Here is a 24,912-nt window from a genome sequence, read left to right on the forward strand (position 1 = left end):
TAGGGTTTTAAGCAAAGGGTTATATAAATGTTATTGGTCTATGTCTTGTTTAGACCATTATCAGTTTGCAGTCATATGATTTTTAAAGTGCATTAAGTCATTAGATCAATAAGCATAGAAGGAACTAAGGAAGGAAAATTGTTACTGCTATAATTATGTCATGGGTCTAAAACTGTACCTATGAACAGATTTTTGAATGAAAAAATTCAAAGTTATAAAATTATGGTTGCATGTGGGATTGCACATGTTTGGGATTATATTATATAAGGCAACAAAACTGTAAGCATCATCTTTCCTTTCTTCCTTCTGAGAAAGCAAGATCCCCAAAGTAGCTTTGAGGATACTTTATTTATGGGCCTGCTAGTTCAGGAGCCACACACCAATTCATCATGCTCCTGCTTTGTGCCATCTGTTATAAATAAATATCCCTGCCTGCAACTTTCTGTCAGGGCATGTGTTTACTGTTATGCAGATGAATGCAATATGGGAAGACATTAAAGTTAAAAAAGAGAAAAATTGCTTATGAAACTGTCTATCGAACGTGTGTATTCCTTCTACTTGTGTACAAAGGTTAGGATCACATGAAGGCCTGTAACCCAAGCAAGTCGGACTCAGAGATCCTCGTTTAGCTTGCAACTACCTGGGGAATAGGTGAAAACAAGCAGGGAGGACGTGGCCAGATTTACAAAGAAGTGCACAGCCAAAGCCTCTTCCCTGAGCCCTTTTAGCCATTTCACACAACATATTGCTGTGACTTTGGGCAGGGAAGGACAGATAGGTAATGTGGGAACAGTGTGAGAGAGTTTTGAAGGCAGCAGTCAACATCCAAGCTAAAGAGTGAAGAGAAGCCTCTGGGGGCCTGTGAAAAGCAGACTGACATGGTCAGAGTGCTCGGAAAGCGAAATAATTCTGAGAAGTGTGTAGAAAATATTTGAAGTGGAAGGAGGCTGGGAGGATGGGAATCAAGCTAAACAGAAAAAATGACGACAGTGATTCCAAGAGCAAGAAACCCTAAGCATTTTGGTGCATTATGGAACCAGTTACTGAATGCACAAACACACTTGAAACAGTAGAAGGCCCTTTTCTTCTATAGCATATTATGCCTCTTCTTTACCACCTTGCCAGAATTCCCACAGACCTAGAAGTAGGAAGGATCCAGCCCCAAGGAAAGAGCAGAGTATATCAACAACACACTACATTCCAGTATGTAAATAGAGTTATCTGTAACCCCACATGTTGCTGAGAAGACATAAGCCCCAGAAAAGTAACATGTAGATACATAGTGATGAGAAAACATCTCACTGACTTACTAAAAGCCTGAACCAGCCTTTTTCCCCAAATAGGAAGAACAATAAAATTAAGACAAGCAATCTAAAGACATTTATTTGACTTTTGGTTGCTTCAGCTAAGTTTAGAACATATACAAATAACCATACATAGTATTTTTCATACCATTAGTATCTAAAACATCACTGTTTTCAGTGGTGAAATGGAGAAATTTACCATTTACTTAATATGAGTAATTTTACCTTAAAAATTTATAATCATGATTATTCTTCATATTATAAATTTTTTAAAAACTATGTATCTTGGCTGTAAGTTTTTTGGAAGTACTTACGGCCCAGGTAGAATGTTTTACTTGATAAATCTATAAGAGAAAAGGGTACCTCCAAATTAACATAAAAGAATAAATGATTTCCTGACTTCAAGATAAACTACAACCCTCATCCCCAGGGTGTCATTAAAGACTTGATATATTTTCTGAAGAATATTTTTGAAAGTCTCTTCTATTGGCATTATAATATTCTGCAAAGTTTTCTGTCAGTCATTTTATTATTTCCTTTAAAGATTTAATTCAGTTCTCTTTAATGTGTTTCTCAGAAGATTAATTTTTCCCATTATTTATTTTTAGAACAAGATTTTTCCTTGAAAATAGGCCTTGATCCTTTCCTTTCTTATTGGACTTAAATATTTCTGCTTGGAAATGAGAGAGTTTGCAGTTGAATTTGAATTAAAAAACAGAATACCTTTCAGTAAATACAAATATTATCACTCTAACCAAATTGTTTTATTTGTGGTGTTTTCCAATTTTGAAGATTTCCAGAATGCTAATTTTAAAACTGCTTGTTGTAGAAAATAGACTGCTGATAAGAAAGCATCTACAGTTACTCATTTTATATCAAATTGCTTGATTTGGGGTTGCAGTAATTACTAAAAGTGATAAATACTAATTAATTGTAGGGCAAATTAATAAATGCCCAATTACACTTCTAAATCATGATCTGAATAGATTTAGAGGTCAGGAATGTAGACATTACCTGTGTATTTCTCCAACTGGAAGAGTTAGAAATTAAGAAACAAGTTTTACACCTGGACTCTTTAAAGTGGCAGAGTGAATTGTACTTTTAATTCTCATGCTCCTTTAAGCTATTGCACCAGCAGTTACTGGAAATGAGCTTTGTACTAAACAAAAAATCTAAACTTAAGTAAGGCTGAGCATACATGAGTATCTATGGCTAAACACAAGAAGGTTGCTGTGGGGCACAGGGCAAGTTTCAGGTCTTGATATTTTCTACTTTGCCAATCAGGCTGTTTCTTATTTCCTTTGCACCTGGACTGTTTGCTGAATAAGAGATGGCAAATAATGGAACTGATAGTAACTTTCCAGTGAGTAAGAACAGTCTCTTCTATCTGAGAGGAAGAATGTCAGGTTTGAAAAAGCCAAATGATCCAAAGCACCCAAGAGGAAAAACGCCCGAAGTGACTCCAGCACCTTGGGTCTCCTCCCCAAACAAACCCTGTGCTGCTATCTGGTTTGATAAGCAGGCTTTCCTCACCCATGAGGCTATAACATGATAATGTCATTCAATAACCCTCACACCCTTTCCTGCTATTTGTCCAGCACAGGAAACTGAAGATTTTCTTGTCGTGTGGACACAGCGGAAATATCTAACCCACAAATACTGACCCTTGCATGCAAACAGACCTATATCCTCTTTCCGCCTGACAACTTCCTTCCTGCATGCCAAGAACAATCTACCCTTCATTTTTTTTCCGGACTTTATACTGACTACTCTGAAAGTCCTTGGGGAGAAGACCCATGTAAACTTCCACTCAACAGCTGGATTCTCAGACAAATAGGCTGCCATGGTTGAGATACTAAAGATGCCCTCTAAATATGGTGATATTGTATTGGAAATGGTTACTACATACCACAAATAGTGCTTGTGTTTTGACAATTACCTGAAGAATTTGGCCTGTATGGACAATTGCACTAGATGTTTCAGACTCAAATCTAAGATATTTAAAATTATATCATAGGCCAGAAAGTTCTCTTTTCTAGTTATCCTGCAGAACTAGACCTGATATCATTTTATGTTCTTCAAACCTGAGAATTTAAGACATAGACATTTAAACCTAGAGAGGCACAGGATATTACACAGGATATTACACAGGATATTTGCACATCCAAATTAGCAGCTAAATCCATTTTGCTCACCCAAGCAGATTAGGCTTACTAGAGATATTCAAAATCACTATTCTTTGAGCTAGGTAGTAAGACTGATGAGGTATGTTATATTGCTGCTTAATCACACCTCACACCTCAGGCAAGGACAGTGTGGCTTTTCAAATTTCTTTCTGAAATACTGAAAGCTTAAGACTGACAGTCAAGGGACTTCCCTGGTGGCGCAGTGGTTAAGAATCCATCTGCCAATGCAGGGGTCACAGGTTCGAGCCCTGGTCTGGGAAGATCCCACATGCCGCGGAGCAACTAAGCCCGTGTGCCACAACTACCACGCCTGTGCTCTAGAGCCCACAAGCTGCAACTACTGAGCCTGCGAGCCACAACTACTGAAGCCTGCGTGCCTAGAGCCCGTGCTCTGCAACAAGAGAAGCCACCTCAATGAGAAGCTCGCACACAGCAATGGAGAGTAGCCCCCACTCACCGCAGCTAGAGAAAGCCCACGCACAGCAACGAAGACCCAACGCAGCCAGAAAAAAAAAGACTGACAGTCAAAAACCTTATTCATGTATATTTACTTATCAGAATAACTTCTTGATATTAAAAAGACAAAGAGCTCAAGCTCTGAAAACCTAACCCAAACTTGAAAAAAATGTTACTAGCTTTTGCATCCTTTTATGAAATCAGTTTCTTAGAGTTAGGTGGTTTATAATGGGCAAAGTTAAAATGCTTATTTAATAATGTTGTCAATAATTTCACTTGGTTTAAAACATTTTACTTCCTGGACAAGCCTAGTGTCAGGATATGCCTATGCAGCTAAACCTCAGAAAAGTGTAGCAGGGAGGAGGAGAAGGCTATACATTGAAAGCAATGCTGCCAAGAACAAAGTCTGTTATCACCAGCTGCCTTTCTCCTCATATGTCCTCAAGTGCTCTCTAAAACTTCTACATATAAAATAATACCCAACAATGATAGAAAATAATAAACACTTCTATTTCTTTATGGCAGTTGTTGAATTGGTAAATAGTATTCATGGCCAAATGATTAACTTTTACCAATTTATCTAACTAATAAGTTTTTACATTTTTAATCCACACAGTTTATTTAACAGTTTATTTTAAAATATGATAATAAAGGACATTAAAAAGTACTTTGAGAGAGTTGTCACCAGCATTCATGTGAAGGAAGGACTAAACCTGTCTTTCAGTCTCCAACCAATAACTCATTTGAGTGTATATTTCATCACCATGATGGCATAGAATAAACATAAAAATAATATTGAAAGGACTCCAAACACTAATTGCTTCTTTTTTGCCAGGAAATGTCTAAGCATTTTTCATGAACTATCTTATTTAAACCTAAAAGGTAGATATTATTTTACACTATTGTGTTAATAGCTGACACTGACCACTTACTACATGCATGTCACAGTTTTTAGAAAACTAATTAAATTAATCCTAACAAGAACCCTAAGATGGAAGTGTTATCCCAACTTTTACAGATGAAAGAACTAAGACACAAAAAGACAAAGTATCTTTTCCAAAGTCATAGAACTAGTAAGTGGTGGGGCTGGGGTTAGGAATCAGGGAACTTGAAAATTTAGAGCCTAAGACCTTGAGTGAGTCACTTGAGTTACAGGTTCCTCATCTCTAACTTGGGTCTAAAATAACTGCCCCTCCACATCACAGGGCTGTTACATGGACCAAATGAGAAAAGGCGTGTGAATAATTACCATGGACTTTCCCTTACCCTTAACGCACACAATTTTGAATCACTAGGGCTAAACAACAGGCTGTATGTCAATTAAACATAAAAGCCACATTTCTCCTCTGTGGCTTTTTGTTACTTCACTTCCTTTAACAATTTCTGACATTTTCATAAGCTTGTTCAAAAGAAAGAAACCCATGCCATTTTGAGAGCAAAGAGCAATTTACTTCATAATTGATTGGGTAAAATGTCAAGAAAACGAAGAAACAGAAGGGTATTGGTGTTGGCTACAGCTATGAAAACAACCCAGCACAACTTGGATGAAGGTTCTTAAAAAGTACTATAGGAGAGAATTTTATGCATCTATAGTTATTTGCTCAAAGATGCTGCTACATCAGCTCTAATATGCATCCCTGGAAACAAAGAGGCACTGATTAGCCCATTTTAGTTCAGTGCTTCTGAGGGAGACCTGGTCTCAGAGGGAAGGCACAAAGCAGGAGGGACACTCATTGTTTTTATCATGGGATTTCAGTCTTAGGGAGGCCCCTGCTCACATCTGCACACCCACACAAGGCCCCAGTCTCACAAAGGCAGCTCATGGGAATACTGACCCTCCCAGGAGTGAAGGTTGGCATGAATGAATTAACACATTCATTTCTGAGTGATTCCTTGGCTTGGTTTGAATAGATGAGAATCCAGAGCTGGAAAGGAGAGAGTTTTTAATAATTTTCTATATTATCTGTTTCTGTTCTCCCTTCAGTAAGGATGGCTGGATGGTGATAATAGTTAATGTTTATTGACTACCTCCATGTGTAAGCACTTTGCCGAGCAATCCACATTCTCTCTCTTATTCCTGACCACATCCCTCCTGACCACAGTATATAGACACCATTAAAATACCCATCTTTTTTTTTTTTTTTTTTTTTTGTTACGTGGGCCTCTCACTGTTGTGGCCTCTCCCCTTGCGGAGCACAGGCTCCGGACGCACAGGCTCAGCAGCCATGGCTCACGGGCCTAGCCGCTCTGCGGCATGTGGGATCTTCCCGGACCGGGGCACGAACCCGTGTCCCCTGCATCGGCAGGCGGACTCTCAACCACTGCGCCACCAGGGAAGCCCAAAATACCCATCTTAAGCACAAAGAATCTGAGGAACAGAGAGGTTAAAGGTATACAATTATAAGTGAGAGAGCTGACACAAATCCTTATAGCTAGATTTTAGCCCTTGTACTCTATACATTAAGGGATAGCTTCTGAAAAAAAACAAAATAGAAGAAGAAAAAATGAGTTTATTTCAATCCACAAATCAACAGACAGTTGTGCCATGCTAGGTAAAAAGTGGTAAACAAGGCAGGCATGTCTTGCCTCTGTCAACATGTAACTTTCTATGTACGAGGGAAAACAGATACTGAACAGATAATTTTAAGTGTATTGAATCTTATTAAGTACATATGCTAACAGAGCATTCCTCAAAGAACTTTAACCTAATCCAGGGGATACCTGAGGTAGCAGTGTTTAGATGGAAAGAGGAAGGATGAGCAAGTATTAAGTAGATAAAAGGAAGATGAAGAGTCTTCCAGGGAGAGGTAGTGGTGTGTGTGTGAAGACAGAAGAAGCATTTCAATACCAAACTCCATACATCCCTATTCACACACTATTCATATACAAGGGTTGATGTGATTATTCTGAACTATACAAAGATGAGTGAGGGGAAGTCACCTCTTCAGTAACTAACAATTCAGTGAAAGAGACAAAGCCATACATAAATACAGGGAAAACAGTGGTAGGTGGCATAAGAAGATACAAACAAGATGTGAAGGGAAGGCAAAGGAAGACATTAACATTGATGTGGAGGGGAGCTTTTAACTGGTCCTTTAAGGATAGGTATAATGTTCAAAATGTAGTGAATTCTCTACTCTTAAGTGGGGAATAAATGGGAGAGTAGGAGTTAGCCCAGCAGGTAAAGGCTGTGCAACACTCATCCTGCAAAAAATGTGAATGAGATCCCAAACTGAGGGAATCAGAAGTAGCTAATGAAAAATGAGGCATGGAGATGACAGCAGAGACAGCAAGAGGAGATGAAGTAGGAGGGCTATGCTGAGTAAATTCCTGAGTAAATGGGACATTGTTCCCCATTGGTTTTTACCTTCCCCGGAAAATGTGCTGTTGGCAGGGCAGGCTAACTTTAAAGGCAGAGAAAAGACCAGTCAGACATCTGTACCCTATGCAGCAATGTGAAAAGAACAAAGAGGTTAAAGAGAGAGTGAGAAAAGACATTATCATACTTCAGAGAAAAACAGCAAAAAATGTAGTCCAGAGACCTTTTTGTAGTTGGGACAACAAAGCCCCTGAAACATAATAACTAGTCACTGAGTAAGTGTAAAGAGAATCTGAAAGTCCACAAAATATACACATGAACTGCATAGAAGCAGAAAAAAGTAAGATGGAAAATATGAATGCAGTTAAGAGAAGGAAGAAGCTAGAGAACTGACCTGTGACTAATAAACAATTGTTGACTCCCTAGTACAATATACTGTAATAAATAATAAGCAGAACTATACCTATACAGTATGCCTGCAATAAATAATAACAAATAACAAATATCTGTAGAATTATTTATAGTGCCCAAAGCGTGTATTTTGACATATATTATTTCAACTAATCTTGTAAACCACCTTGTGCGATAAGCGCAAATCATGTCAAAATGTAATGCCAGTAGATACTTATCTATTGAGAGATAAATGGCCGAGAAATAAGATTCTAAATTCCTAAATCCTGTCCTACACCAGTCATCTCTCCACAAGTTCCCTGAATTTAAAAAAAAAAAAGTGCCCAAGGAGACAAAGAGCAATTTATTATTATCTTACTATCTGGGGCTTTGACCCCAACACTGACGTGGACTCTAGCCTTCTGGTATGGGTCATGTGGAAGACTTATTTTGCCCTAGCAAAGTAGACTTAAGTAGAGCAATGTCAAAGCAATTCTAAAGGCCTATACTGCTTCTTACCACTGCAATCCAAAGCCTGACTATCAGATCTTACCATTCCAATGGAAGAAAAGACCAATCTAGAATGCATGTGCCATTAGGCCATAGTAGAAATTCAAATCAAGAGAGTGGCTGCCCTAGATCTCAGTCTTCCAAGTCACTCTCATTTCATCATCCATGTGACAACCCAAGAGATGGCCTGTTCCCCCTACAGATAACTTACCCAAGCTCGTGGGGAGAGGGAAAGGGGACCTAAAAGGGCCAGGTTCAAGTGTGAGCCAGTCTTTAATCTGGCAGAGCTCTTAGTGCTGTGTCAACAAAATGAACCCAAACAATTCACAGCAGCAATCCTCCAGGGAAAAAGCCCTCAGCTTCTTTCTCCTGCAAAGAATTATTAGTATCCCTGCTTTATAGTTGTCAATGGCTTGACTAAGAACATACAATAATAAAAAATGAAACTAGAAATGGAATTCAGATTTTCTACTTCAAATTCCCTGCTCTTAGTTAAAATGAAAACTTTAATGTTTTATTAAATCAAACCTTCCCTATAAGATTTGTATATTCACAAATAATACCTTTGTTTCCTAAATCCCAACTTCAAAACTCATCTTGGGGAGTAAAAATGCCTGAAGCAAGGCATTTTTATATATTAAATAAAACATTGATATTATCACTATGCTAATGTCTTCTTTGAAACACTCACATTAGTGCCCAAGGAGGGTCTTGAGACTGAGGACCACAACCCTGATTTGTGTGAGGAGTACACAAAGTACCTGCAGACCTGAGGCCACATGTATCTGGTGACCTTGAAGCAGGACTATTGTGTTCCTCAACGTCTTTCCAAACACAGGGGAAAGCCCCAGTAGTTGGAAATCTTGTTCTAAGAATCAGGGTTCTGTATCAAGGGAGTACAATGACCTGCCAACAAGTTGATGGGTATATTTTGGAAGCCATTTTTATCTAATATTTTGCCTCAGGAGAGCTTGTTTGGTTTTAATAAAAGTCCTCAATAAAAATGGATGAGCTAGTGCATCAATTCTCTTGCTTCTAATTTAAGAATCTGGTACATAAAAGCACAGAGAGGGCTTCCCTGGTGGCGCAGTGGTTGAGAGTCCGCCTGCCGATGCAGGGGACACGGGTTCGTGCCCCTATCCCGGAAGATCCCACATGCCGCGGAGCGGCTGGGCCCGCGAGCCATGGCCGCAGAGCCTGTGTGTCCGGAGCCTGTGCTCCGCGACGGGAGAGGCCACAGCAGTGAGAGGCCCGCGTACAGCAAAAAAAAAAAAAAAAAAAAAAGCACAGAGAGTGTGAAGGAAATAGATCATGACCTTATGACATTTGGCATGATTTCTGAGGCAGGTGTCAGATAGGTTCATAAGCAACTATCTTGCCCAAATCTTATCAAAACCTAAAAGACGAAAAGAGGAAAAAAATACACACTTTATAATTGACATCAAAAAGGAAGTCATTTTATTTTTAGTACATTTGCTTTGGAGGGAGAGCCAACTAATTGGAAAGAGTCCATAATTTAACCAACATCAGATCTCTTCACTGCATTCCCCATTGAAACTTAATAAATGTTAGTTTCCAGATTCACTCACTTTACAGTTTTCTCTAGTTAATGATCAGCAAGCACCTTTTATTACTTTAAATGAAAACAAAATGAAGACCTGAAATCTCGTGATCAGGAATTTGCTGGCAGATGAGCAAAATTGTTTGGTCTATTTTTATGGTTGATATAATTGTATTCAAAACCCGTAAACAATGTACACCCACTTCAATATTTTTCAGCCCGTCTTTGGTCATAAACTTTAATTAAAACAAAACATCTCCTAGGTAAATCAAAGGAAGTGCCATTGAAATAATATAAACACCCAAGGAAACGTTGGGCTGTTTCCATGCTCAAGTCTGATTAGGTGGAAAAGCACCAAGCACTTGTGTCGGTAGACCAACCAATAGAGTGTGTGATTATAAGCACTTTCTCTAGTATTAAAGATCTTTCACATAGTTTCTGGGAAAAGTGGTGCCAAATTTCTCTGTTCCAAGAGAGGGTTTTCCACTTGGAGGCTGTGGTATCTATAAAGGCTATCTTTCATGAGCAGGGTGTCCTCTATTTAGCTGTCAGAAGGCCTGTCTATCGCAGGACTTAGACTGTCTGTCCCATTTGGCTGATGTCAGAAACTTATGCTAGAGTTATGGCAGAGAAAACATGTTTTCCATTACGCCTGCACCAAAGTGTTGATTAAGGTGGCACATGTCAGACCTGGGAGTAGCCAGCACTCAAAAACCGTATAGACTTTTACAGATGCTGAAGTTGTTTCCAGAAAATTCAGCATCTCAGCTTATCTTTTTTTCTTTCTCTCTCTCTTCTATTTTTTTTTTTAAAGAGAGAAAAGAACCTAGGGCATTTTGCCCTTATTTTTAAACTAGCACTTTAATCATGTCTGACTTTTTTTTTTAACCACATTCAGACATTTCCTTTGTGTTTGTAGTCAAAGAACCTTTTGATAATTGGCAAGTAGATTCTACAAGAAGCAAAGATTCCAAATTTTACTTGAGATCTGGTGGTCTCTGTAAAGGGTGCTCTCTATAAGATGATTCTTAACATTTTTAGAATTCTGAGCCCTTTCAAAATCTGTCAAAACTATGCATTCTTTCTCAGAAAACAACTGCGCAAGATCACAAACCTATGTGGAACACCTAGAATTCCAAGGGCCTCAGGTTAAGGACCATTGTCTAAGTGAAGACAGAAATAATCATACAGCTGGCAGATTGAGTTTTTACTAGTAGATAGGAATAGAATTCCTTCACAAAACATAAATATTAATGAGCCCATATAATTTAAGCAGCTGTTGGCAGTTGGTAGATTCTTCTCATTCTGGAAAGTAGGGAAAAGCAGAGGTTATCCCAAAGGCCAGCAAGCCCTTATGTGTAAATCTCCTTAGAAGGCCAACTCCTTAGAGAATATATTGGTTTCCAATGACCATCAGCCAAAACTACATTGTTTCAGAAACAGAATCAGGGACATAGAGAATAGACTGGTGTTTGCCAAGAGGGAGGTGGCAGGGAGAGGGATGGACTGGGAGTTTGGGATTAGCAGATGCAAACTGGTATATATAGAATGGATAAGCAACAAGGTCCTACTGTATAGCACAGGGAACTATATTCAATATCCTGTGATAAACCATCATGGAAAAGAATATGGAAAAGTATGTATATATGTATAACTTGAGTCACTTTGCTGTACAGCAGTAATTAACACAATATTGTACATCAACTATACTTCAATTTAAAAAAAAGCTGCTTTGTTTCTCCTTAAGGAAATACAGAGTCTCAGAGTGATAATGAGTAGGCTTGCCAGATTTAGCAAACAAAATGAGGGACACCCAGTTAAATTTGAATTCCAGATAAGTGAGAAATAATTTTTAGTACAAGTATGTCCCAAACATTGCATGGGACATGCTTATACTAAAAATTATTCGTTGTTTATCTGAAATTAAATTTAACTGGGTACCCTGTATTTCAGCTGACAACCTTATAAGTACCCAAAATTTTACAGCCAGGTCACTGGCTGAAAGTGGGATCTGAGTTTCTAATATTTTCTAAACAATAAGTAATGAGAATTACCACTAGATTTCATAATATCACTTCAGTGAACTCTTGGGCTATTAGCAGTTAAGGCAAGCCAAAGTGATGAGATTGATATTCAACATTTTGGTTTTTGCCCTTAACTGTCTGACTCTGGTTCATTAATCCATTTGTTCTTCTTTCACTCACCCCTAAATTTGGGTATTTGACTATCTTTGGTCCTCAACCCTGTCTATTCTTTATCCTTTCAAACTTTCTTTGCATTTTCATTTACCCTACCACATCAGTATTTTTACCAGTGACTCCCCAATCCACACTGCTATTTATTCTAACTCAAGACTAATTTTTCCATTTGCCAGCTGAGGCTTATGCCAGAAATGGACTCATTAAACCCCATAATGACATCTCAACCTACCACCAAATAGCAAAGCATCATTTGTCCTCTTATTTCTTTTTTCCTTATTTCACATTCCTAAAATTAGTTAACTAAATCCTGTATATCTGTCTGTTAAATATTTTCCCATCCACTACCTCCTTTCATTTCCCTTTTCCTGTACTCTAGTTCAGATCCTCATCATCTCTTTCCTGTATTATTGCATTAGCCTTGAATTCATTTCCCCACTTTTAGTATTTTGCCACTGTACTGCATCTACACTATAGTTACATTCATCTTCCTTTTCTATTTAACCATTTATTGAGAGTCTACCATGGATATACAAAAGCAGTAAGACTAATATTTGCCCTCAATACAAGTACATTCTAGTGGAGGAGGTAAAAATATGCACAAAAGAATATAATTGGTCCTTGGCCAGAGAATAACACAAAATACAGCGGTTACAGAAGTATGTGAGGGGCATGGGTGATGGTGGTAGGAAGGTATTCTGATGCTTGGATGAGATAACACCTGAACTGAGTTTTAAATTGGATCAGCGTTGGCCATTAATCAGGGAGACCGGAGTTCCAGGCAGAAAGAATACCATATACAAACACATGGCAGTATAAAAAATGTGACACTTTCAAGAAACTTCAGTAGTCCATTATGGCTGGAATATGTGATTCTAAGACAGGAGGGATGAGGTTATACAGGTAAGATGGGCCACAGAAGTCATGTTAATAATTTAGATTCTACCATGAAAGCAGTGGAGAGTCTTTGAAGCTCTTTATGTAGAGTGATGACAAGATCAGATTTGTATTTTGAAAAAGGGTGTGAAAGGTTATGAAAAGTGGTTTTTAGGTGGCAAGGCCTGAAGGAGAAAGATGGTGAGATGCTATGGCAGAGATCTCTGTGGCAATGATGCAGGCCTTTCCTAAGTCAGTAGCAATAATGATACAAAGAAAATATTCAAGAGATATTTAGGAAGAGTTTTGATTACTTGGTGATGGCTTATATGTAGAAAAGAAGGAAAAGCATTTCTTTGATTATATGAAGGCTTGGTGAAACCTGCCCTGATTACCATTGTCTACAGTAGAGATTTTAAGTACCCAGAAACTAAAGTAATAATTTACTATGAACCATTTCAACATAAAATATTTTGCATTTATCACTTGACACATGCTATTCTTTAAACATTGTCCTGGGAGGCAGGGGGTGGGGTGGCAATTTTCCCCCCTAGGGAATATGGTAAAGTCTGGAGACATTGTTGGTCATCAGAAAAAGGGAGATAAAGAGAAGAATGCCACTAGGCTGGGGCACAGGACAGGCCCTGACAACAAAGAATTATCTGGTTTCTTAGTGCCAAAATATCCATAGTGGCAAGGTTCAGCAACTGTGCTATACAGCATCAAGTGGATCTCTTACCCTGAAATGTAAGGCTCTTCAAAATATTGCCCAACTTCCTTTCCAGACTAAATTCCTATAGCCCTGCAAGTCTTCTACAGACCAAGCAAAAACAACCTATTCCTGATTTCCCAAATATATCTCTTACTTTCCACCTAACCAATCTTACTTTTAATATTATTCTCTCACCCAGGAACATTTTCTCACCACCTGTTGGGCTGCACCCCACAGACCTTTAAGTCCTGTGCTTGCCCAGCTTCAAGACCAAAGAAAGAGCCCGGAGTCAGCAACAGAGATATCAATGGTTTAATGGATAGCAGGGGAGCTTACACGTCTGAAGCAAGGTCCTGGAGCAACACCCCACCATGTGCAGCACACGGCAGGCAGGACATGGTGGCAGTCTTTGCTCCCAAGGTGGAGGGGAGATTGCCAGTTATAGGGGGAGTTGACTTCAGGTTGGCTCATTAGTTACCAGAGAAACCAGCAGAGGGTCATGCCCCTCACCACACCTTTGATAAGCTACCACTAGCTGGGACCTGGGGCAAGTACATAGGAATGTCAGTCATGTGCATTGGGTATAGGTGAAGCAGACACTGATCTGGCAGGGGATGGACAGAGAGCAAGAGAACAGCCATCTTGAGTGGCCTGACTATACACCACCCCACCCCAACCCCCAGTTGATTGTCAAAGTGCTACCACTGTCTCCTCCATGAAGTCTTTTATAATTTGCCCCTCCAGATAAACCGTCTCCCTCCTCTGCATCCATTTTGTGGCATTCATTACATTGTACCTGGTAAATGTACTACTAGTGGATTGACTTTGTCTTATCCCCCTCCTTGAAGAAAGACCCTATCAGGCCAAGCACAGTTCCTTCAACAAAATAAGAATTCAATACATATTTGTTAAAATTAAGCATGATCTTCTAAATCAGTTGTCTAAAATCAATGCCTAGGCTTCCATTGCATTCATGTGGACAATTCAGAGTTGACAGGTTCTCACTTATAAATGCTAAATAATATGTAGTGCCAGTAAACTGTAACCAATACTTAGTTCTACAAATATTGTGCTTTTAATTTGAATATGCTTGTCACCACAGCCCACGAAATATCTGAGTTTTGTCCTTAAGTTCTCATTCCAGTCCAGGTTTTGAATTTGCTTTGTAGAATAGATGCTTAAGATTCCTTATACCTCTTTATGCACAGATTTACCTATCTACCAGGTGTTGTACATTGCCTTCCAACTGCTCACTTTAAGCTATTTAATTCTGCAGTGCATGTTTCATTGTTGATATCCTTAGAAAATTTTTTCTGCCTGGTAAAATAAAACCTGTTCCTTGTCAGCTTAATAGATAACTAAACTACTTCATAGAAACATTGGGAAATATGAATGGTATGGGTGGCCAAGACTTTGCTTCTAGATTTTTACTTTATTGCCTTTTGACTTTTACAAGACTTACTTAAGGACAAGGATGGAATATTGCTTAGTCCTCTGAGGGCCATGCATTCATGACAGGCATTTCCTTTGCCTAAGCACTAATTCATTTCTACCAACCCTGAGACAGTTTTTCCTCCCCCCAAACCCAGTAAGGTCTATGAAACTGAAAAGAACCTGTGGATCACCATGTTACTTACCATACACAGTGAGGGTAGGCTCGGCAGTTCTGGTTTCTGCTGCCATGTTTGGCCTTAGGATATGTGTAACAGCCTCAGCAACAGAACGTGCACAAATCCTCAGCAGGCAAGGTGATGTAGAAACCAAACAACCTTCCAAACTATAGAGAAATTTAGTTGGTAAAAAATAGATCTAGGCCAAGTATACTGTTTCTAAAGCAGATATTTGTAAATCATCTGGACCAGGATGGCTTTGTGCACCCAGATCAAAAAGCTATGGCCTGACCCCTTCCTCCCAAACAGTTCCATCTTCATGGCAAGAAAGTGTCTGAGTTGTTGGCCATTGTGTGATACAAAGGATAAGGATGGGCTCTAATTTTATTCTTCTGTCTTAGTCTATAATTGGTGTCAATTAATACTCTGGGAGATGATAGAGAGATAGATAGATAGATAGATAGATAGATAGATAGATAGATAGATAATAAATAGTTTAAAGATAGAAAACGAAGCCCTAAGAAGCCAATTCCTCCTGAGAAGATTAAAATTTGGAAGAGAAAAAGAGTGTTTTTGATTTTTTAAATTTAGGTATAAGCAACATATAACATGAGTTTCAGGTGTACTACATGATTTGATAATTGTATGTATAGTGAATGATCACCACAATAAGTCATTAACATCCACATTTTTTTGGGCTTCCCTGGTGGCGCAGTGGTTGGGAGTCCGCCTGCCGATGCAGGGGACATGGGTTCGTGCCCCGGTCCAGGAAGATCCTACATTCCACGGAGCGGCTGGGCCCGTGAGCCATGGCCGCTAAGCCTGTGCGTCTGGAGCCTGTGCTCCACAACGGGAGAGGCCACAACAGTGGGAGGCCCGCGTACTGCAAAAAAAAAAAAAAAAAATCCACATTTTTAATATTTTCTTGAAATAGCTATTCTAATTAGAATAATAAGTGATTTATTTCCATCCTCCTTCCACTGGACTGACACGGGGAAAATGCATTTTTCTTATTTATGCCTGATCAAATGTGAACATATTTCACTACAACATGAGACCCTGAAGACCATGGATCATATCTTATTCATCTTTGTTTGTCTTCATATCACCTGGCCCAGAGCTTTGTATGGTTTAAGTGTACAGTAATTGTTATTGATTTCATATTTGATCAGTCTTGTGGTATGGAGACAGGTGTGGTCTGCAGTGGCACTACCAAGCGCCTCTATCAGTTCTCTCTGTATATTGATAAGTTTTTAGACTTCAGTTTTCAGATGAAATTCTCAACTTAAATTTATCATACTGATATAAATATATATTTGTCTATCATGAAATTTGAAAAATATCAAAAAACAATTATTAAGAAAGAAAAATGGAGGAAAATGAAGAAATTATTAATATTATAATAGTAAGAAACTGAATACATTTAACTGTTGAAAAGACTAAAATAGTAATACAATGGAATTTTGTCAATTATATATTTTATCCAAGTGTTTAAATTGTCCAAATGCCTATTGTGATTCACTGTTTTGATACAATAGTAACAATGAAATGAAATCCAGTAAGCTATAAGTAAAGGGCATTAAACTGCAACTTTCATTCTCAAATGGGTACCTCTAACAGCATCCTTCCCAAAGTATTCAAATAATATTCAAGGTCTACTTCAGGGCAACTCCAGCCAACATAAAGTGAAGCACTTGTCAATTATATGTTAAATATTACAACTTTTATAATAATGATTCTATATACAGAGTCATGAAACACTTTTTACTTCTTCCAAGAGCTTCCACACACTGCTCTGATTATTATAATCTTGAGGTGAACAGGCCAAACATCATTCTTTTCCAGTTTACAGATAAGAAAACAGGTCAAGATTTTAAATAACTTGCCTGCATACATCTTCTTTCAGTAAGGGGCAGAGAGGAATGACACTCATCAATAACTCCAAGGCAGACTGTGACTGCCTCCCATACTTGTTTTACCAGAACATATATAGAAGAGTTCTGGCATACCATAAACATGCAATCATTTCAATTATTCTTTTATTCAAAAGTGATACTGAGTATTCATAATGAAGGAATAAACATCATCTGACTCTAAGACCAGAGTTTTACCTTAAATGTATAGGTAGTAAATTCAGAAAGCAGAGAATGCTGTGGTGCAGCACCCAGGTCCCCCTACAGGGCTGAGGCATTCTTTCTCCCAACTCGCAGATCACAACTGCATCCTCCTACAGAAATTGCCCTTGGCCAATGGAAACTGTTTGGCCCAAGATTATGTTTCTTCCTGGAGTCCAACTGTATCTAATGACTGGTCAATGCAAGATTAAAAAGCCTGGGCCCTTCGCCTCAATTTGGGAAATCTTCAAAGGATCATTCCAACTTCAACACTCCCAGTGGGATCATCTGAGGCTGTTATTGCAGCCACATTACAGTTCAGTTTCTTCAGCTGCCCATTCCTGCTACCTTTGTCCTCTCACAGGTGTTCCTGAGAAGGCACCTCAATAAATCTCCTGCATACAAATCTCCAAGTCTCAAGTCTATTTCCCCAGGATCCTGAATTGTGATGGTTAGTACAAGAGTCCAGTGGGACAGATTCTAAAGTGGAATTTTCATTTCTGGATACATCCAGAGTCTCATTAAACATTAAGTTTCAGGTGACTCGTGGTTACTTTGGGTTCCTATGAACAAGAGATTAGCAGATAGAGAAAGGAGTCTCCATCCTAACAGAGACAATTGACCCTGATCATCAGGAAGATGTGGGTCTATTTTCACACAAAAAGGACAAGGAAGAATAAGTTTTGTGTCCAGGTGATCCACTGGGGCATCTCTTGGCAATCCAATGGCCAGTTTTAATGGCAAATGGACAAGTACCTCAGTCATGGCCTAAGAAGAGTATGGTGACCATAGGCTCATGGATGAGAGTCTAGTCACCCTTGCAGGTAAGCCACATGGACCAGCAGAGTTGTTAATCAAGGGTGAGGGGAAATCTAGAACGTATAGTTAAGGACAGAGTTGGTAAGTATCAGGAACAGCTTTGAGACCAGCTGTCCTGACTGGGGCTAGAATTCCTCTTAACTTTCTCTTGAAAGTTTTCCCAGGAAAAGAAACCATCCAGAATGAAGTAGGTCTTCCCAGATGGGTTGAATTTACTATATGAAGCAAACAGATTTGAGTGGTAGAGGGAGTGGACTGTACTGGATTCTGTAGTGTGCCCTTCATATTTCCCCAAGGACCAAGCCATTTATTTTTTCAACTGTAACCCTCTCCAAGAATTGCCCTTGGCCAAAGGGAGCTGCTTGACCTAGAGACAGACCACATCCAATGACTGATCATTGCACGGGTACAAAATTTCAATCCCCTTGCCTCCACTTGAGACATCTCTGAAGGGATATTCTAGCTTCAGAACTCTCTCTGAGTTGGCTGAAGCTATTGTTGCAGCTGCATCACAGTTTGATTCCTCCCTCTGTCCAGTCCCACTTTCCTTTGCTACTCAGTAAACTGCCTGCAACCAAATAGCCAAATCAGTCTGTTTCCCAGGGAACCTTGTCTTTGACAACCAAGAATCCAACTGTATATAATTCCATCCTTTATATTATACATCCTTAAATGATCCAAAATTTGTTTTTTCTTCCTCTGGGTCAGAATTTGTCATTCAGGTGACAGAAGCAAAAGCAAAAAAGCAAAATTATTACTTTATTTTCCTCTAATGGTTCTGGTTCTTGGGTTATGATCACCTTACTTATCTGAAAACTGACTATAACTGAGCTTTAATTTCATCTTATGCAGTGGCTTTTCTACAGCAAATATTTTATAGGGCTTGTCTTCCTGCTGAATCAGAACCCATGTGGTAGCAGGTCTGACAAAATAGATTGTCATGATCTATTAAATCAATAATCCATGCACTAAAGAAAATTTACACTATGAGTTCCACTCTACTCTCCAATATGCATCACTATAAAGCTTGAGAAAAAAAGCCAGCTGCTGCAATGGTGCATAAAGAGGTAATTTTTAGGTGTTTTTCTTATGTGATACTGGGATCATTCAGTGAAATTTAGTCCTAAGGCATTCCAGTCAATCACACTAAAATTTAGCATCACAGAATCAGAGAGACATCAAAGTGAACAGGACCCCAAGAGATCATTTCATGCTGCCTGACTCAAGCAAGTTTGCTTGAACTATTTCAAATACATTATTTTGTAAGGTATTCTTCAGCTTTCAAAGAAGTTACCCACTGCAGGATCCCCATATCCTTACTGTTAATAAATTCTTCTGCATGTGATAATAGATTTTTTTCATTTCCTTTGTATTAGATAAGTAATGCATTTGGCCAACAAATTTCTAATCATCTTTCCTATACTTGGAGAAAAGACTGTTTCAACTTTTCTTTAATAAGCTTTTTTTAAACTTTCATTAGATCTTGTTTTCCAACCTTGCTTGTAAGTTTAAATCTTTCTGTTAAACATAGAGGAGCTAGAGTAAAAATTTGACCGAAAAAAAATTAGTAGAGCCATCAACAGTGAGATTTAATCTTATGATCACTAAACAAAGTTGATTAATTTGTGGCTGAAACAGTTGATTGGCTCATGAAAATCTCCATTCCCAACCATGTAGTAGCAAGCAAGTGAACAAAAAAACAACACAGCAAGGACAGTGGACCAAAACTATAGAAAAAGAGCTTGAGTCCTCAATGGCATCTTTGAGCAACTGACCAATAGCACCAGCACCTATAATAGCCTGTCTCCTGACTTCTCATTATATGAAAATAATGAAACCTTGTTTTAGTCATTCATCAAGTGTTCTGTTACTTACAGCCCAGCACAATTATAATTGATATCATGATCATTATAATGAGGTATTTACTGTGGGACTTCTACCAATGAGGTATATCCAGCACCAGTCTTCCCATCTTAGTGGAAATATTCAGTCAGTACTCTACCTATTATCCATTTATATCATTTTCATTAATGCAAAATATTTCTCAAATTTGTAAGTTGTTTTCCCTCTCTAACTGCACCACTCTTCTCAGTCCAGGAGGGGACAGAAAATTACAAAAGCAGTGATGGCAAGAGAGAAGGCATAAGGTAAATTACAGAGTCTTTGGTTTTTTTTGGGTTGTTTTGTTTTGTTTTTTAAGAATTCACATGCAGCAACATACCTGCCATCTCCTGGTCCCTCCACAGGGAGGTCCCAATCCAAAGTTATAAATGCCATTTGTTTTTTGTTTGTTTGTTTGTTTTATAAATTTATTTATTTATTTTGGCCTCATTGGGTCTTCGTTGCTGCACACGGGCTTTCTCTAGTTGCGGCGAGTGGGGGCTACTCTTCATTGCGGTGCACAGACTTCTCTTTGCTCATGGGTATTTTGAATGAAATTATGTCATTCTGGCTTTGGGTGGGTGGAGGGGGATGTGGGTAGGGAGAAGAATCCTTAGTCATCTCAGGATCCAGCTGCATCTGAATTATTTTTCTGTGGGTGTCTTGTTTCCATTCTTTGCCACATGAAAAGTAATGAGACAAGTATACTAAAACCTCACTCAAAATTATTTCTTTAAAGAAGAATGTCTGACAAAGACAGTTTCTTTCCCGACCAAGGATTCATTTTCAATACCAAAGGTCTTTTTAGTAGGTTTAGCCATCCACTGGGTGGTCCTACAGCTTCAATTCCAGTGACAGCATCAAAATGAGATTCCAGTTTTTATTTTTGTGGCCATAGGAAGCAGGCATTTGCAAAAATTTTATATACAGCAACATTATCAGTAGGATCAGAGTATTACCCTTCTGAATGCTACCCCTGCATAACCCATAAACACCACCAACTGCTTTGGTGGATGCTATTTATTTCTTGGGTTTCTAGGAACAAACGTACTTTATAGATGTGAAAATACATGGTTAATGGAGAAACATGATTCCATGTTAATTTTTTCAGATATGTGCACAATTGTCTTAAAAAATTACACACACACACACAGAAAGAGAGATTGAGAAAGAAAGAGAAGAACAGGGAATAATTATGCACAGTGTAAATGCCAAATTATTTTAGTTTTCTGGAAGTATTTTCATATTCCTGAGCTTATGAAAGTAGTGACCATGTCCACTGACCTATAAATAGTTTTTTAGGAGGTGAAAGTCGAAGGAACTAGAGCTCAGTAAGAATTCTTAATCTGTGATGTGGCTTTGCTAACTTAGATGAAGAAAAAAACTCCGTTCCTCTGGGAAATGAGACAACCTTGGCCTCATTATAAAGGTGTACTGAACACAATTCAGTGATCTAAAACACCCCATTCTTCCAAACACTGTTTTTAATCAGGAGGTTACTATAAAATCACATTACATGCCATCACAGAAACGTAGATAACATTTTGAAGTTTATCCATCATGCTTGTCATAATTCAATAGGAATGTATAAGATCACTCATAGATGTCATCAATTATTCACCTGCCTTCTTTGCATCTTAAATAGCCAATACAATTCTCTACTTTAAAAAGGAGTTCATTTTCTTTATTGAAGACTATAGGAGAACCCCGTTTACCTAAGAATCTTTTGTAAAAATATCATAATTAATGAACAAAAGATGCCAAACTCTATCAAGATTTATTGGCGATTTGCTATAATCAGACTAACTTAAGCACAAATTTGTACCTTGCCCAATTTTATCTAAAGACTACATAATGAAAAAACGTTTGACAAGTTGATTAATAATACTGAGCTGTTAAAGTTCAGCTGAGTGAGCAATTAAACATTCCAAACAGCAATGAACCTTCAGAAGGTAATTTATGATAATTTTATGCACAAGAGCTCAGTGGCTTTTTAATTTGATAGAATGTTAGTAGCACGAATTTCTAACAAGGGAGTGTCAGGGTTCCATACATCACTGAGATTACTTAAACATTTCAAACGTGGCTGATGAATGAAGTTTCTTGAGATGTGGGGAGATACAGGAGGTGTTGGAAGGTTGAGATTATTCATCATATCAATTATTGAGAGTAGATGCACTGACATCACACTCCCTGATCATATTTTATGTCCACAGTAAAGATAAGTCAAGCTTGAAATAACAGACTTTCCCAACCACAATATCTGCAGGTAATTCAACTCCCTTTACCTCCTTCCCCTCCTTCTTTACACCTTCCTTCAAATTCATTGCCCCTCTTTTATTCCTACCCAGATTTTTAAATACCCAGACCCCTTACTTGAAAAATCACAGATAAATAAGTAAGAATAAGGACAAATAGAGAAGTGAGAATGAGTACAAAGCAAGAATCATATCATAGACTCACAGAACCAGAAAGAACTGATGGAATAATTTAGTTTAGCTCCCACTCTTTTCACCAGTACACAAATACACACACATACACGTACCACACACTTTCATGCCCACACACACACACATGCACACATCTCAGATATGAAAATCCCCTCTACCACATCTGCAGCAATGGCCATCTAGCCTCTCCTTTAGCATCTCCATCCTTGAATTAACATGCCGCCATCTCTGGCAGGCCTTTCTCTTTTCAGATCGTTAATGACATAGTGTGTTTTGAGTAGAAGTAAATTTCTTCTTGCTGCAATTTCTGTCCTCGAGTCCTCAAATTTTAAAACCAGAAGACCCCCTGGAGATCCATTAGTCTAGAGTCTGCATTTTTAGCTCATGGAGCATTATGTAGCCTGTTAACCTGATTATTTGATCCACACATTTTTTTCTTTTATTTTTAAAAAAATTTTGAATGAATTACCCTCCTTGAAAAACTGAGCTATTTTACACAAAATCTAGATTTCTAAACTGAAAAATTAGAAGCTTTGGAAACAGGTGTCCTTCCATTCCCAAATAGCAATATTTGCCTGGAGCTTGGTAGCAGCTGCCCCTTTAAAGGAAACATGCTCTCTCCAGTTCATCACAAGCCCCACCACCACCTACAGGCTTACACCTGGGCAGATGTACTCATGTATGATACCAACCTGGACCATGTAGAAATTTGAATTTGTTACCATTTACTTGGATTAACGTCTTTGTTTTATAGTCTTGGAAATGAAACCAGTAGTAATAACATGACTTTAACCAAGGTCACCAGCTAGTTAATGGCAGAACAAAAATCTTTTAACTCTTGATCCCGTGCTCATTTCATTACACAAGAATTTTAGCTCATCATCTTTCTCATCACTTCTCTGTGTTCTGTTATCTTTTAATGTAAAAAGAGGAAAAAATACACTAACCTGATCATAATACAAGTTATGCCTCTGTATCAATTTCAACTCAGTGAAATAAGAATAAGATAAACCAGGCTAAATTTAATCCATAAGCAATAAAATATCTTTGACATGAAGGTGCTTTATTGTCTACTCAGTTCTCTCCATCTTCTCTAAAATCAAAGTAGCACATTAATTAGAATTACATCACTAAAGTAATAACAAATATGGACTATCTCAATACCTACTTTTGTTTTCTTCTATATGTGTTAGATAGTTACACAGCAAATATCAAATGCTGACACAATGTCAGTTATGTTTCTCTGCTACAGACACAGAAATTGAGTGCAAGATCTTCGTGACTATTTCCTAATGTTTTTATTTCATCAGATGGGTTGGAAAACAAAACCAAACAAGTAAACACAAGCTCATCTAGCTATCATCTCTGCAGAGGTCGTTTCTTGGTAATGTGCTATTATAATTCATGTCAGGTAAACAGTCTTGCAGATGAAGTCAGAATTATTCAGGCAAGTTTCTTACCACCCTGTAAAGCTGTTTCCCACACATAAGAAACTTCCACAAAGACTACTTGTTTACAGAGACCATGTGCCACATGATCCTCTTTTGTGTTTCTCCCTCCCTAGTACTAAGCATATGTTTTTAATGTTAACACTCCCTCATCTATAGAGACCATCTGCTTATTAAAAAGAGTGTTCTCCTCCCTTCTTAGCCAGCTTTTTTGCATGGTGAATCCTCTATGCCAGTTCCACAGATTCAGGGGAAGGAGAAAAGGCTATGGTTTCCAGTTCCAAATGAGACAGTTTGGAACTTGAGTGGCCTTTGTAGAAGGAGTGGAAGGTGCTCCTGTGGATTCAGAGAAAGAGAGGATGTCACACACCTGAGGGCCTGAAGCTGCTTTTTCTGCCCATGTAGCCAGTGGATAAATCTTGAGGGCCCTATCTCCCTTATTTCACCACCACCTAACCTTACAGATTCAGGTACTTTATTTTCCATCTTTGCATCTCTGCCCAATCTCAGCAATACAGATATTATGTTAATAAGATGGAGGTTTCCCTGAAAACAATACATTTAAAGTCCTGAAAGATGCATAGGAATTGATCAGGCAGATGATAGTTACAGGCAGAGAAAAAAAAGTCCACATGCAGGGGTAGTTTAAGAGCATGTGATCTATAGAAGGATAAATTGCTTGATATTTTTAAAGCTTAGGGTATGAATAAAGAAGAAGCAAGAAACAAATGAAAGAGAACTGGAGGAAGACAAAATATAGACTATGAAAAATCTCATAGTTATTTAAGACTGATTTGGCTTGTAAGTCCTGAAGTTCAATTTTGATGCCCTTGGTTTGAGGAAGATCTCACTTCAAACAACAAGAAAGGGCAAGAAAAGTTGTTGCAGCTGCCTTGATTTGGAGACTCAAAAAGGAGAGTAATCTTGGCACAAACTCCTTATATGGGCTGTGTATCCAGTAGTACAGGAGTCCTGAAAAACCTCAGCTGTCATCAGCCTCATGGAGTCTTCTCCACCCAAACCACAGCTGCTATCTACAACCTTACTTTGTACTGCCTGGAAGAGAATGGGTTGAGAA

Source organism: Mesoplodon bidens (assembly GCF_964165515.1).
Source record: "Mesoplodon bidens genome assembly, chromosome: 3".
Lineage (NCBI taxonomy): Eukaryota > Metazoa > Chordata > Mammalia > Artiodactyla > Ziphiidae > Mesoplodon > Mesoplodon bidens.